The sequence below is a fragment of the Corvus brachyrhynchos genome, unplaced genomic scaffold (genome assembly GCF_000691975.1).
Source record: "Corvus brachyrhynchos isolate BGI_N302 unplaced genomic scaffold, ASM69197v1 scaffold115, whole genome shotgun sequence".
Lineage (NCBI taxonomy): Eukaryota > Metazoa > Chordata > Aves > Passeriformes > Corvidae > Corvus > Corvus brachyrhynchos.
This window is the reverse complement of record NW_008239553.1, coordinates 25,508,159-25,523,987: the sequence shown is the minus strand read 5'-3', so window position 1 is coordinate 25,523,987 and position 15,829 is coordinate 25,508,159. Positions and strand designations below refer to the sequence as shown.

The 15,829-nt window shown below is 41.3% G+C and overlaps 1 protein-coding gene across 30 annotated transcripts in view; it reads right to left on the bottom strand.

The window, feature by feature from the left end:
- The window catches only part of NRXN3 (neurexin 3), a 985,030-nt gene that overhangs the window by 360,283 nt on the left and 608,918 nt on the right, over positions 1–15,829 (bottom strand). The gene's annotated exons all lie outside the window — the stretch shown is intronic.

Sequence of the window (15,829 nt, the reverse complement as noted above, 5' to 3'; positions counted from 1 at the left end):
AATGCTTCTGCAACGATAGGCTTAGTCCAAACAGGTGTATCCGCACTTAATCCTTGAAGAGTGAGGAATGCAGCCAGCTTGCAGCCCATAAATTAATAAACAAATGCAGTAGCATTATCTAGTAATTTACTATCAATTTGCATGGCAAAAATCCCCAGCCACGCTGGGGAAGGCAAGCACCAGCAGTGAAGTGACTTACACAGGATCACTCAGGGAGTCAATAAGGAGCTTTGGAAAAGGAGCCAGCCACCGCCAAGACTCACCTTGCACTGCACTGCCTCCCTCCTCTTCATTTATTCATACAAACAAATAAATTATTTATGACTGTAAGTTTTCCTGTTTTCCCAACTAGAAGCATGTTTGTAGGCGTGCACACATGTGCTTCTGAAACCTGCTGTTTGACTCGAGTCTTTCCCTAACACTGAGGTGCAGTGTTTTCAGTCATTGATCTCAATTTGGTACAACATGTCACTAACTTGTAATGATCAACCTGAGTTGCACGCCTAATACTTTTAACCGAGCCTGATATGCTTGTAATTTATTTTCTAGTAATTTATAGTATAAGTGATCTAAATTAGGGGCTAAAGCAGTCAGAAATGCTTTGGTGTTTTGCAGGGTTTAATCAATGATTGTGAAAAGCAAGAATGTTATCTTCACATTTATCTGACATCTGCCACCTAAGAATCTCAGAGTGCTTTAAAGTCTTTTATTAATGAAGCCATTCAACACCTTTTGGTATTACTTTGCCATTCTGTAGATAAGGAAACAGAGGCTCAGTCACGTTCAGCCAGTGAGTGACTGATAGACATGGGAACTGAACAGACACTGAGCTTCTCCATCTCAAGCAGTACATGCTGTTAGTATAAACTAACTTGATGACTTGGTGGCCATTTAAGAGCCTTAAAGTGTGAATGTCAGCTTTCCTCACAATGGGGCACACAGGTGGAGACAGGACTGAGTAACCTGTAGTGCAGATCCCTCCTGGATGGCAAGTTTGTGGTACCATACAGAGGGCACAGAGCAGTTTTATCTCTGCAAGACAACTTTTCCTGGCCGTGAGTTTTGTTGAGGAAACTGAAGTTGCTGCCCAGAAGGATCCTGTGAAGAAGCTCCCTGCTCCTAACTACTTGGGGGAAGGGGGGAATATAAACTGGCATAACACCCTTGGAGGGCTGCTGACCCATGAGTTAGCACCCTTGAATCCCTCATCACAGAAGTCCTAATTTTCACACAGTCCACAGACAAAGTACTCTGAAAAATTTATTGTGTAGTTAAGCTGTAGGGAACCTGATTTAGGGGAAGATGGGAAGGACGTGTATTAAATACACATCACTGAGTAGCTGATTTGTAAAATAAAGGAAATCTGAATGAGTTTCAGACCCAGATAGTTATAAGCAGTGCAACAAAGATCTGCCTCCCATCATTTTACTTTCTGTTTTTTCTGGCTGAAGCATTACAAAAAGGACAGAACATATCACACATTACAGGATCAGTCAAAGGGGCTACAGGTCCTACAGGTTTAAACATTGAGGACTCAATGCTGCTTTTCCACGAGGGAGTGGTGGAAAATTCATTAATTTGTGTGGAAAATAAATATGTTTTAGAAAATGCAATTCTAGAGATAAGAGCAGGGGAACTGCATGGATACACTCCTCACCCCTCTCCTGCAACTATTTGCCCTGTTACTGAAAGAGAAGAACACATAAGAGGTTGTTTCATTGACTAAACTCTGGTAGCATCCTTCAGCTTTTAATTTCCCTTTAATAGTCCAACAGGCCACATCCTGTTCTCCATACTCAAGCTCCTGTTCATGCTGGCCACCTACGTCTTGGGTTGCTGTGGGAGGCAGAGCCCTCAATGGACAATAAATTACCAAGCTCCAAAACAAATCACTGATCCTTTTCCTCATTCAATCTGCCACCAATCCTTCCCCACATGCAGAGCTACCAGCTTAGGTGCTAGTAGGACATACAAAGGTGAGCATCACTTCAGACTGCCCTGGCCAGAGACAGAAAATGCCTGGGCAGACCATGAACAGGAGAAATAGAGTGGCTGTGTATTGCCCCTCTGATGGGGATTTGCTCTACATTTTGTCTACCAACCTTCCTTTGCTGCAAACTGCCTTAGGGAAAAATGAGATGGACCAAGAAAACCAAACTCTAGGAGTACGCCATAAAGATAAGTAATGAAAAAAAGGAAAGCATGTGAAGCTAGCTATAAATACATCATAGGATCCTGGTGACACCATAAAGTACTGGAACTTCACTCTGCCTTGCTTTATTAGGTGTCAGTGGATGTATTTACTGCCCTGTAGTTCACAGGTGACTCATTTATTTAGCAGCACCACTTCAGGAAGAGGGCAGATTTCAATTGCAGTTTTCCTCTTGGGTGGCAAGGGCAAGTTTGTACTCAGAAGTGACATTTCAACATTTCCACCAGATTTACTTCAAAAGTAGCTGGCTTTGTTGTATTCATATTAGTTTAATTAATCTGGGTAAACACAGAGTCTTTCTAAATGCTCTTGTGTCTTCAGAACCAAGATGGATACCTTAAAGGATAATGGTTTCTATGATCTGTTGATCCCTACAGATATGAGAAAAGTAGTCGTATTTCCTACATAGCTGTTTCGTTTACTGAAAGAGCAGAGTGCCACTATATTCTGCAAAAATGAGAAATAGTAAAGCAATTGTTTCTGAGTTTGAGAATCCCAGAAAGAGACCCAGAAAGAGTCATCTTCAAGGCCAGGAAAAGTTTGTACTCCATCGTATTTGACAGAGCAAGTGCAACTTTCTCTATGTTTCCTATTAAATCTTAGCTGTTAATTACTTTGCTGCACTCAGAACTGAAAAATCAGTGCTGTTGTAAAATCACTGATCTCTCAAACTGGATCCAATGGGGAAACTCAATTAGCATTTATCAATACAGGGTGCCTTCCAGAGAGAGGACAGCTTTGCCTCCACCCCATAGAAGCTAACAAGTAGAGCGTTAGTCAGCGCTTTGCTATATAATAAGGTTAAGAGAATAAGGTCAGCTAGAACAGCCTGTCACCCAGAAGCTTTTCCCAGACAGAACTGTTTCTCTCAAGGTTCAAAACAGTTCCATTATTTTTTTAACGTACTTTTCCAAAAACAAGAAGGAGGGTGAAAACAGGTTTCGCTTATGATGTTAAAATAGTGTTTTAAATAAAATAAAATAAATCAGAGGGAATTGCATGCTGTAGAGAGCTTAGGACTGGCATTTAGACACCTTTGTCTTTAGCAAGCTACTTCAAATTCTGCTGATGACAGCAGTGACCAAAAATCTGCAAAGTTCCTCAGCACTGCTGGCAGAATTAACTGCTCTGAGACTAGTCCCTGGTGCCCCACCGTCCTTGTCATCACTGCCTCTCTGCAGGCAGCCTCAGGAGGCAGGACCCAGCAGCACCAAAGAATTATCAGTGTTTGCTCATCCAGAGCGAAAGGGGAGGGTTGCTCCTGAGCAGGGCTGAAAACTACACACACAGCTGCTGTTATGCAGTACTTTTTCTTGTGTGCAGTACCTTTTTTTGTGTATAACCAAGTTGCTGCAGTCTCTGTAGTTCTCAGTTTTATTCTGTATCTGGAGTGGGGGGAAGGGGGGGCAGAAAGCAACCTTTTCTCAGGGCTTCTGTGCTTTCCTTTAACAACCAGTAAGTCCAGTTACCTACAAAAGTTGAGGCATATGCCTTACATGTTACCTGTAACATAGGGCAGGTATTCTCTTTTCTGCTCAGCTCCAAGGGACCACAGATTGCCGAAAGCAACTAATATAGAAGCTTTAGAGCCTAGTTTTGTTCTCATTTGTGTCAGGGTGAATAAACTCAACAGAGCCAGTAGATTGACATCAGTGAAGGGAAATCTGCCCCTTGGTGTTAATTTGTGAGGAGGGAAATGCAAGTTGATTACAAGCAGTTAGTCTGGGCCAAAAGCAATGGCAACTACTGGGACACAAACTCAGTTCTGTCAAACATCCAATTTAAGGGCCAAAAATCTTGCAAAGTTCAGATTTTTGTGACACACCTAGAGTCCTATGTTGGTGGAAACAAGCAAGAACAAGAGCGTGGGCACACAAATACAGCGACATATCTCATTTTGATAAGCATTAATCAACTATAATTGGGAAAGAGGCAATGTCAGGATTTGCTAATGCAAACTGACAATAATATGTTAAAATTGCCCCTGTTTGCTGGATAATGTATAAAGGATGATCCACTGTACTCAGCACTATGCAAACTAACATAAGCTGAGAGTCCCTTCCCTAGAGAGATTACAGACTTGCTGGAAAGGCATGAGCCAACATATGTCAGAACAGCTTTATGAGCAAACAGTACCTTTTTTTGGCCAAAGTCTGCTAGTCTGTGAACCTAAGAGAATGGAAAGGCTTAGATACTGGCAATGGTGCCTTCACACAGGAGTGTCTAGTCCATGCTTTCAGCCCTGAGCGTGGGAGTTCTTCACTCCATCACCCCTGGGAATTCTCCTTCACAGAATGTGCTGCAGAGATACCCCTGACTACCTGCACAAGACACCAGCAAGCATCCCCTTTCCTAAAGCTGCCTCAAAAATTAGGACAAAATCCTTCTCACACTTCAGACCTCTACCAGATCAGCAATTATGAATGGGCTTTGTGTTAAATAAAGGATGCTCAAGTTTAGTTTACTTCAATCATCATGAGGAGGTTCTGTTATTCAAGTATCAACTGTCTCCCCTTATGTCTCACCAACACTTTAGTCCCTGCCTCTGGGGTACTTTATCAAAGTGGGCTAACCAGACTCTAGTCTGCCCTTCAGCAGTGTTCTGACAGGCAGACTCTCATCTCACAAGAGAAAACTGATCTTCTGTGGCTGCAGAGGTTTTTCTTCCAGGAAGGTTGGAATTGCATCTATCTCTGTTATTCTCAGTGGAAGCTGGGCTCAATGGCAGCTGCTAAAATCTTGTCAGGCAGAGAAACAGAACCTGCTTCGACTTCTTGTATCACTTTCGGCAATGTGACTTTTTATCAAAGGTTTGTTCAGACTCAGAAAGATTAGAGAAACCAAAAGACTGGCTGAGTTTGAAAAATTCAGGGTTACCCACTGCTTGACCTTAGATAATTATTGAATCACCAGTGAATAAAAAGAGCCCAACAGTTTAATTTTCTGATGGTTGTGTCACAGAATTCACACTTCTGTACCTCTACTACCTATGTTTCACTAAGTATACCAGTATAAAATGGTAGTGACCTGTAGCATGTGCCTAGAACTGATTTCCATCATTCGTAACAGCCCCCTCTTACAGACCTGATTTTATGTTGAGGCAAATTCATTTCTAGCCTAACTGATACTGATAGCAACTGATACTATGGATGCATGTAGCTACTATGGTTATGGGAACAAAAAGATATGTGTATCTTGTTCTTATGTTTGGAATCAGTCTTGGCAAGTCTAAGGTGAAGGGGAACAGCCTGTTTCCAGCCTAGGTGTGAGCCCTGCCTGGGATAACACATGCTGTGATCCCTTGCCTTCAGTGACTCTCACAGCAGCAAGAGGTTAGATGCACCAGCAGATCACAGAGGAGGATGTGTTGCCTACTGTAATTTTGCCTGTATCTATTCTGCAGATCTAGATTTAGATCTGGAAGGTCTGAAAGCCCAGTGCCTTACACACTAGGGCAAATATTAGCACTGCAGAACTAACATCTATATCACGAATTCTTAGTGTGGAACAGCTGGGAAATAATTTTTAAGAGTTCTGCGCTCTAAAATTTAAATAGCACCTGAAAGGCTGAAGTAGAAAGACACAGAGAATAGACGGAGCTAAAATACCTGCTGAGATAAATAAGGAACCATTTTAATTTTACCCATGAAAACAGAAAGAAGACTTATTTTCCTTTTGCACTCAAAGAAATCTTATCTGACACAGAAAGGAAAAGCTGGAAAAACTGTTGCTTTTGCTCCTTTAAACTGACTTCTGTACTAATGAAAAGCGAGTTCTCTAATACACACTGTGCACAGACTCCCCTCTGCTTCTCTTCTCTCTTCCATCTATCATCTTGCCTGGCTTTTGCCTGTAATCACCTGTTCAACTCACAGCAATAACTGCCAGGTGACTGGTGTTTGCTGTGGTCATCCAGCCACCAAAAAAAAAAAAAAAAGAATTAAAAGCAAGAAAAGCTATAGGGGGGAAACCTTTCAATGACATGAGTGTCTCACCACCTGACTAAGAGTGAAGTGATTCCAGCAGCCAAGCCTCCTTGCGTGGGAGCTGCTGGTAGGTGTAATTTCCTAAGATGTATACCTTGTCAGTGTGCAGGAGATGAAGAGACAAAGAAGGTCAGAGCAGCCAAAGCTAAAAATTGGAAGGACAAAAGAAGACACTGTGGAGAACAATTCTTCTGCTTTTAACCCTGAAAGAGCCCACTTTGCATTGTCTGTGTCAAATTACTTACTGGCTAAGGTATAACAAACAATAAGCTGTTAGATGGCCTTCTCCTTGCCCAAGATCTTGTGCAATGATGAAGAATCAATTCTCTGGAAGAAATAAATACCAGTGTTCAACTTTATCAACAATTTTTTTTTCTCCTTCTCACAAATCCGCCATAGTCAAAGAAGTCACATGTGACATCTATGAATTAAAAATGCATTAATCAGGATATAATTAATCTTAACTTTCCTTCTGCCCAGATATAAACATACTAAAATATAGTAACTAACAGCAGTATATAATGTATTGCAACACTCTTATGGTATATATAAGCATCTCACTAAGTATGTGAGCAACATGACCACCAAACAGGCAAACAACACATAGTTATTTGCTCATAGGAGGCATCCAGGTAACAAAAAGTTGCAACAAAGGACAAGATAAACACAATGGATGCAAACAAACAGGCATCCTGCTAAACACACAAGAAGCATGTCTGGAAAAAAAAGAACAAGAGAAGCAGCACCGTTGGCAGTTGAAGATCCCATTTTTGGGAGATTGAAATAGCATTAAAGAATCAAGTATGTGAAGGGTAATTGGATACGGAATATGACAAGCCAGCATCACTTCCAACTTCTCTCATCCTTCTCTACTTCTCACCTCTTCTTCTGCGTCTAAAACCACCAAGGACTGTAGCTGTCAGTGCTAAGTGTAGAGAATCAGCTCTGTGGCACTGTATAGTCACAGTTAATTTAGGACATAAATGTTAAAGAATAACAGTTCTGTAGTTCTGTATATAAAAAAATAATTAATGATAACAATTGAGAATTAACCATTAGCATAAAGTGTGTTGCTACTCAATGAGTTCAGTAAAGTTTTGATTTAAAGTTTAAAACATATTTACCAGTGTTCTAAACATTCCCTTCCTAGCGATCTGTAATTCCCCAACATACATATACACACATTTTCAGTTGCAATATTGAGGTCTGATATTTCTTCCCTATCATACAAGAAAGATTGTTTCCTTCCTCTTTACAGATACTGTGTACATATTTGAAGACTTTTGCTATGTCCCTCCTCCCTAGACAAGGACATTTGCTGTATTGTTCCTTAGAAATCTGTGGGGTTTAGACTCTGCTCATTATTGCTGGTTTCCTAGAGACTTTTTAAAAATATCTACATTTTTCTTGATGTGCAATGTCCCAGACTGGTTGCAGTCCTTCAGATAAAGTCTCATGAGAACTGCATACATAACAACAATTATTTCACATACCTTGAGGACGATACTCCTGTTTACATTTGTAGTAAGGTGTTTGTCCCTCTTGCACTGAAGGAGAGCTCGTATTAGCACTCTGCTAGCTAGTTCCAGTTATATATTCTGTGACATGGAAAATACCACTAAGCCCTGGTCCACAGGTTCCTAGGCCTTCTGCATCGAGATTTTTAAAAGGTTTTGCAACTTTCAGGAAGTGCAGCTTAGGTCACTGCAGTATTATGCTGAGATGAGTAGTTACACAGCATCAACTACCTGTTCCCTGCTGATATATTTAATACTAGCAAGGACAGGCCCTGGCTTCAAGGCATGCAATGCACCCACACAAACAAATCAAACAGATGGAAGCAGAACACACTCTAGGTCCATTCGCAGCACTGATCAGAGACCTTACTGGGATACTAGTCTCCAGCAGAGAAGCTCAACAAAAGGACAATAGTGAGAATAAATATAAAGAGCATGAACTGCTTTAAAAACATCTCTCTTCTTGTGAAGCACCTCCCTCTCCTGTTATTCCCCAGGGTCTCAAACTCCACCTACACAAGCTCCCCCAGCACTGAAGGTCTCCTGAGGCACCAGCAGTTTCCTTGACTTGTATTATCCTCCAACTCACATGTGATTCAAAGAGTGTTCGTACTATTCACATGGATGCAAAAAGCCAACTTCCTCAAACTGAACACTTCCTTTTCCCAGCACCCTTGTCTTTGAGCAAAACGGGAGGGAAAGCACCCAGCAGCAACAAAATCCCACGGGAGCTGCAAACACCACCAGAGCAAGTACAGTCATCAGGAGTACAACAGCTTTAAGCACCAGGCAGCCATGAAAATTGGGACATGGAAACAAGGGGAAGGAGTAGCAAACTCCCTCACTGATAGGCTGTATACAACAGATCAGGCATGAACTGCTACCAACATGGATGTACAATCTATTGCATAGAACCAACAATAAATCCAGCTACTGATTGTAAAGTGCCAAGGAAAAACTAAGAACAGTGATGCAGGGATTACACTTAGATGCATACAAACACATGTGCATGCACACATGCACACATTTCTGCTTTGCTCTCTCCTCTGTAGCCTCTTTATCTCTTCCTCAGACCATCAGCCAGGGACAACTACAGAAGAAACAAAAAAAAAAAGGGAAAATAGTGAAATGCCTGCATAACCTGTAGAGGGAACTCACTTGAAGAACTTCTTTATTTCTTCCATCTGAATTTTGAATTGGTCATACAAAAGCCATCTGCACCCTGGACCAATATATCCCTTAAGTCACCCCTTAAATTATAATTAGGTCTACACAGTTTTAATTAGATGCCACATTTCACCCCCCTCGCCTTTTTATTAGTCACCTAAAGTGAGCACTCAGGATAGCAACTCACAGTCTGTCACTGACTCGTCCAGGGTACTGGCAGAAGTATGGTGGGTACTGTGAGGGTGAAAGAAATGTGAGTGGTCTTCAGGATGACTAACTGTGAATAATTTTGTTGCTGTCTTTATCTCTGCATTCTGACCTCCTCCTGCACAGAAATCTGAAGGTAGCTATTTTGTGACAGCCCAAGCTACCAAACAAAATGTGAAGAGACAGAAAAGCGGTATGTGAGAAACAGAATAAGCAGATATACAGGTGCTCTGTATAACACATTTTCTTGCACTGAGATGCTAGTTACCCACTACCAGCCCATACACTAGGTGTTATCATCAGAAATGTAGCAGCAGGCAGATAAAACAAGGGCATCTGATATTCCTGGCTACCTGAAAAAATGTTTGTTCTACAAGCAGCAGAACTACAGAAATAACTGGCTAGGAAATGAGGATTTATCCCTTTGTTGTACCATGTGTGCCCTCCCCTATTCACCACAATGTCACCACATGACCTTCGGTTCCCCCTGCATTCTCTCACACTCCCTCCTCTGACACGCTCAGAGTTTTGTCGTATTTCCTCACCCCACTGCAACACCTTCCACTTCTTTTCCTTCTCATTTCTTGCTTTGGCCGTGGAGGAGGCGGTCTGTGTTGATGCAGGTTCAGAGTTGCAAACCTACCAGCTGGTAGACCAGCCCTTATGCCTCATCAGGGATGAGGAACAGGTTTTGGAAGAATTCAGTATCTCTGGGGCTTCAATGCTCCTGTCAAATGTGGTGGCTGCTGGACAGGCAATCAAAGGGGTGATGGCCAAACAGAGTGGTTGTAGAAGCATAATTTCCCCAGAACAACAGACTGAAATAACACTATATTTCCACACTGGTACAGTAAGGTCCAGAAGGAATCCTTCAAATGTAAGTAATTCTATGCCCCTTTGATCAAGCATTAATCCCCACTAGAAATGGGAGATTTCATCTAGCACTGGCAACAGGACCTAGTGCAGAACCCAAAGGTAAGGTGCCTCTCTTCCCCACCTCAAACACTGCTTCTGTATCAGAGCCAAACGCTGAACAAAACTTGCATGGGAAAGAGAAATAAATTATCTAATGCAGTTTGAGGAAAGAAGAAAGTATTACACAAAAGTAAATTTCAAAACCAGTAGAACAGCACATTTTCAACTTCTCTCAGGGAAATGGGTGGCCTCTGAGGGAAGCCCCCAAGCCATCTAATTATTTGTGGGTTCTTTGAAACCCTTTGACCCATCCCCAGAAAGACTGCTGAGCTTTAAAACACTTTTAACAAAATTTTCATCTAAAGGAATGAAGCTATGAAAAACTTCTGCTTTCAACAAAGGATGATCTAATAATTTGGGTTTGGCTTGTTTTTTTTCCCCAGCAAGCTGTCTTTCAACAAATCACTCTCATTATTGGGTTTTCTCAGGCTGCTAGTTACAGGCTGAAAATAACACATATCCAGATGTTTATACAGAGCTTATCATAGCTTAGGTTACATAAATCATGGTAAAATAGGGTTAAAATCACACTAGGCAAAGCACTGAAACAACCAGACAAAAATCCTACTCCATCCAAGTGGGACAGCTGGCATTTAGCAGGTATTTTTACCTCCATCCATCTTCATTTTTCTCCTTCTCTCCCATCTTTGTAATTGCCCATCCCATCCTGCACAGTAACACACACAGGCTCACCCACTCACTCCCATTTCTTTGCTTGCCAAGAAGAGCATCCTGTGTGGGATTCAATCATTTGTTGTCCACAGAACTTCTGGTGTGTGTCTCTCTAAATAGCTGACATCTGGAGGAGCTATACCCTCCTTAGCACAATCAGATGCTGCTAAAGAACATGACAAAATGCCTCATTCTTAAAATATCTTCTCTCTCCCCCCTACTTCTTTCAAATGCATTTTTTTTCTGAGAGGGATATACAGTCCACTACATATAGTGACCAGCTTTCACAGCTGCTGCTCTCAGGGACATAAACCAATATGAAAGTATACACTGATAACAATCCATTATTTCTGCACTCACATCTATAACATAATCGCTGCTTTTTAGGAAGAATGTATCACTCTAGAACCCTGCTGCAGAGCTAGGAAAACAACCTGAGTATTTGAGTACTTTAATTACTAAACCCCAATTTCCTCTTTATTATTCAACAGACAGTTTTTAGATCAACTAAAACAGAGTTCACAAACCAGAATTTTCTAACTATACTAATGGGTTTCACTTAATGATTGTTTTTGCCTCACAAACAAATAGGGAGTCTACAAGAACATGATACTGATCCTGGTATGATTGAAAGACTGAAAGAAATGCAGAAGGGGGAAAATGTTACATGGATTTCCAGCTTGCCTCAGTTTTGAATGCTTGATTTTGCAATGAAAATCCCGAATTACTCAGAGCAGAGTTGTTGCTGGCTTTTTAAACATCCTCTCACACACACATGCCAATCTATTCATGTTCATGTTTAATCTTTACTTCAGTGGAGTATGCTTTCATTCAAAAAGTACAGCTAGCACATACCTGCCTCAGGTCACCGAGGCAAAAGAAATTCAAACAGCCAGCAAAGTGGTGCGTAGCACAGGTGCTCCTGAACTGATTAAGCTGCTGTTGCTAGAACACACACACCGCAACCCTTTTCCCTTTTGGTTTATTCAAGGTACCCTGTCATTCTTCTCCAACCCCTTCCAAAGTGTTCTCGTTAGCAGGTTGAAAGAATTAAGTTAAGTTGACTCACTAATATTAATAGGTCTCTCTAATTCAATAGCAGCATGTTCAGAGAATGCCACCTGCCTTCTCTTTAAGCGAAATATACTGAAACACAGCCAACACTTTGCCCAGCTGTTTCAAAAGCTAAAATTAGACACACCTGTTTTAACAGTTGTTTCAGCAGCTGGACACTGGGATTTGGATCATTCAGATTTACTCACAGTTTTTTCCCCTCAGAGCCAATAGTGCAATTTTAGTGTTTCATCCTGTGTTTAGAGAAATTTATGCTGCAGGGGATGGTGTGAATGAATCAAAAGAGGTCAGAGTGTTTCTCTTCCACATTGCTAGACCTTGCTACAATCCAAGAAAAATTGCCTTTTCAGCGGACTATGAGATCAAGATATACCGGTCTTGACCTAATAGTATACAAGATCTTGAACCATATATAAACCAATGTAGTGATAAGCTGCAGGTATAAAACAGCAAGTCTGTGAGATTTGTACTCTCCATTTGCTGCAATGAGTTGGCAATGCTCAGAGCTAAAGCCAGCAAGTGAATCCTGCCAACTTTTCCATTACTGCTTCTGAAGTAATCCAGGTAACATGCAAAACCCATTTCCCCAGCGTCTAAAGCACAACTGTCCCACCAGTTGTCTTCACATTCAATGTGATCCCCCACTGCAGAAACCTATGTCATGCTGGAAACAAAAAACACTGAGATGTTATGAAAGAACTGACTGTAAAGATAAAAATAAATTAAATCTTACTGAAATTACACTTTAAATACTTGCTGGAGCTGTTACCAAGCTTCTGTATCTGACCAAGTTGCTTGAGAATTCAAATACCTTGTCCTAAAAGGAAGGTGTAATTCCCTAAAATTGTGGTATTTCACCATCTAGTTCTGTTTGCCTTTTTCCCTGAGGCAAAATCAATTTATGCAGTGCTCTCCAGAGCCATTTATTCCCAACCTAGAAGCAAGCCTTCTGGTGTGACTCTGGGACCAACTGGTAAACGGGATCAGGGAGATAATCTATGTTACAAAGAAGCATGCAAAACCAGGAATTCCATGAATTTGTATTATAACTAAAAAAAAGACACAAAAGAATTCTCAAGACAGTTCTCGAGTTACTGTTGGCCCTGTAGAGTTCACATATAACCAGAAGCCATAAATCTGTAGACATAAGTGCACTGAGGTATATAAAAGTAAACATGTCACAGAGTATATGCACATCATGTACTCCCCTGGAATGGGCACCTGAGTGCCCAAAGACAAAACACAGTCATGATACGAACCCAGAGAGGTAGGTAGCATGCACGTCTATGGAGATCATTTATAATGTACATAAATGCATGCAAGCATACAACCATGGCCACACAGCTCTACAGCCAGGGAGTGGGTGCCTCAGAGCACACTGCACATCATCAGCTTCCCACCAAAACACTGCAAATTTTCAAAGGGAAAGGGGCATGGGTAGGGAGGCTACTTGGCTGTCAAATCCAGTGATAAATGCTTGTCAAGAGTGTTTTTGAGTAAAGGTGCTTGGCGAAGTGGGGCCACCATGATCAAACTGCATGAATTGAACTCAAGAGCAGGGAAGACAGGAGAGAGACAGTGACACAAAGACTTTGCCATCTTTCTGGGAAATAATGAACAAATCCTTCAGAGTGATTACTCTGTTACACCTACTAGCCCAGCTCACAAGTCTGTATGAGACAAGAGATGCTCCTATCTTCCCTCAGATTAAATGTGCCCTGTAAAAAGCGATCAGAGATTGGCATGATAATTATCCTTCCTTATTAGAAAGCAAGCCCTGAACCTGACTGAATATGACTCCTCTGTCAAGGCCCTTTGTGGGCTCTAATAGTACTCAGCCAACATCAACAGGCACAACACTTCATGTGAACAGAACAAAGCAACATATCAAGTAATCTTGTCTTTTTAGTTGTTTTTTCTCTTCCAAGCCTGATGAGTGAGGTGGGAAGGTGCCAAATTCTTTTTTAACTTGTATAAATGCGCCTAAATGTCACAGAAGAGCCTTGTTATGTGAAAAGCTTTCCAAATGTTTTTCTCTCCCACATCTAAAATAGATTGCTCTTTTTTCTTTTTCTTTTTCTCTTTAATTAAAAAAGGCACACTTTCTCAGACCACTGCCTTTCACCATTCTGAGGGTCAGCCAACTGTAGGGACCCACAGCAGAGTTTTCAGTGTTCTCCTGGAACATCATATACCATAGTACAGGGTACACCTTTGCCCACAGAAGCCAGAAAGAAGGGTAAACATATGGTAAATAGAAAGTTAAAAACTCTTCTAACAAGAGCATGAACAGACCTAAAAGGCCTTTCTGTGACAGAATGTACATGCTCCCTCCTTCTTTTGTTTTTTTAAATGCATTTGGAGCATATTCATTGCAGCACCACCATGGAAAAGGCAGTGCCGAGGCAAAACACTAGTCCTGGCACAGACAGGGCAGATAGGGCAACTTCATGTAAAAGGGATGAGTGGGAACAGCTCAAGCTTCCATACTAGTGCTCATATAGACATGACTGGTAGCTACAGCACGCTGAGAAGGATGGGTGGTCAATGGTCAATCATTACGGGAGCTTTGTGACAGCAGATGAGGGCAGACAGCACTGGCTGCTCTACAAACTGGAGAACTAGGAAGAACTGCAGAGCCCAACTGTACTTAGTGGCCTTAATGAATCAGCTACTTCCCTTTTAGTACAACCAACCATGGTCATTTTGTCATCCCAAAGGTCACTCCTATCTCCTCAATCTAGCTCATTTCTTGGTGTTCTTAGTTAAAAAGCTCTGACTGCATTTTTGGTCTTACCAGAATGATGCCAGGAGAAGCATCCCATTTTGTTCTGCAGCCAAATACAAGGCTCAAAGAAATTATCACAGCCCATAGCCTGTTCAACAAAACATGCTGCAAAGTGATGCTACTTTGCAGTAGTAGGAGCAGAAATGTGTTAATGCATTATAGTATCCTGGACCACTGTCAACTGAGATGTGTGGTCCCAAAATGCAATAGCATTTAAACAGAAAACTTATTCTTCAAGTCATCACACTACAAGTACATCACAAGAACACAGAAAACACACACAACTACAGGAATGCTATAACTTAACCCACAAGAGCAGAGTCAGACACCGAATTTAGGACACCTGAAATCACAGAAGGGTAACCTTGGATACGCTGCAAAGGAACCCTCTGCAAGCTACCCATACATGGGATTCCACTGCAGCCTACCCCATTCTCAGCCTCCTTCCAACACCCAAACCAAGAGATACCTTGTACACTGGAAAAAGGAAGTATTTCAGAAGTAATTTTACTATTTCACCATCTGCCACAGTCTGCTCTTTCCCAAGAAGAAATGTGGGCCTTTCTATTCCAGGCAGAATCCAGAAGCTCAGACTAGTAAAACTACCATCCTCTGAAGTCTAAATCTCAGAGCTGGCCCCTAAGGTGCAACAAGAGTTATTTTTGACTTTTTTGTGTTTTAATATAGTACTGTTTCTTTTATTCACCTTTTCCTTTTGGATTTGGGTAAAGGGAGAGGAAAACTGGGGAGCAGGGGGCTGTTTTCATACTTTCATCTGTTGTAAATAAAAAATTTCTTTTCATAAAAATTAAATGAGCAGATACAATGACACTATATGCCTGCAGGAGCTCAGAATTTAAGATACACATCAGCCACTAGTGGCCTCAAATTAAATTACGCTCTAGCAATAAAAAGCATCTCATATTTAAAAAACAACCAGAATTCTTGATCAGTGAACATTTCAAAATCTCTGTTCTGGAGAGGCATACCCAGGTGTTTGCTAAGCAGATGTAGCAGAATGTTAATACACTGGAGCAGTGGTTAATTGCTGTGATCATTTAAATATGCATTTATTTGCCTTTAGATTGAGAAAATGAAAAGCTAAAGTGGAGTTGTTTTGTGGACCCAGTGCTAGTTACTAGCCTCCTCATCTAGGTAAAACTCAGGTAGGCAACAGTGCTCTCCCTTGCCTTATCTTAGCTTTCCTAAATCTAATCATCTCCACAGAAAA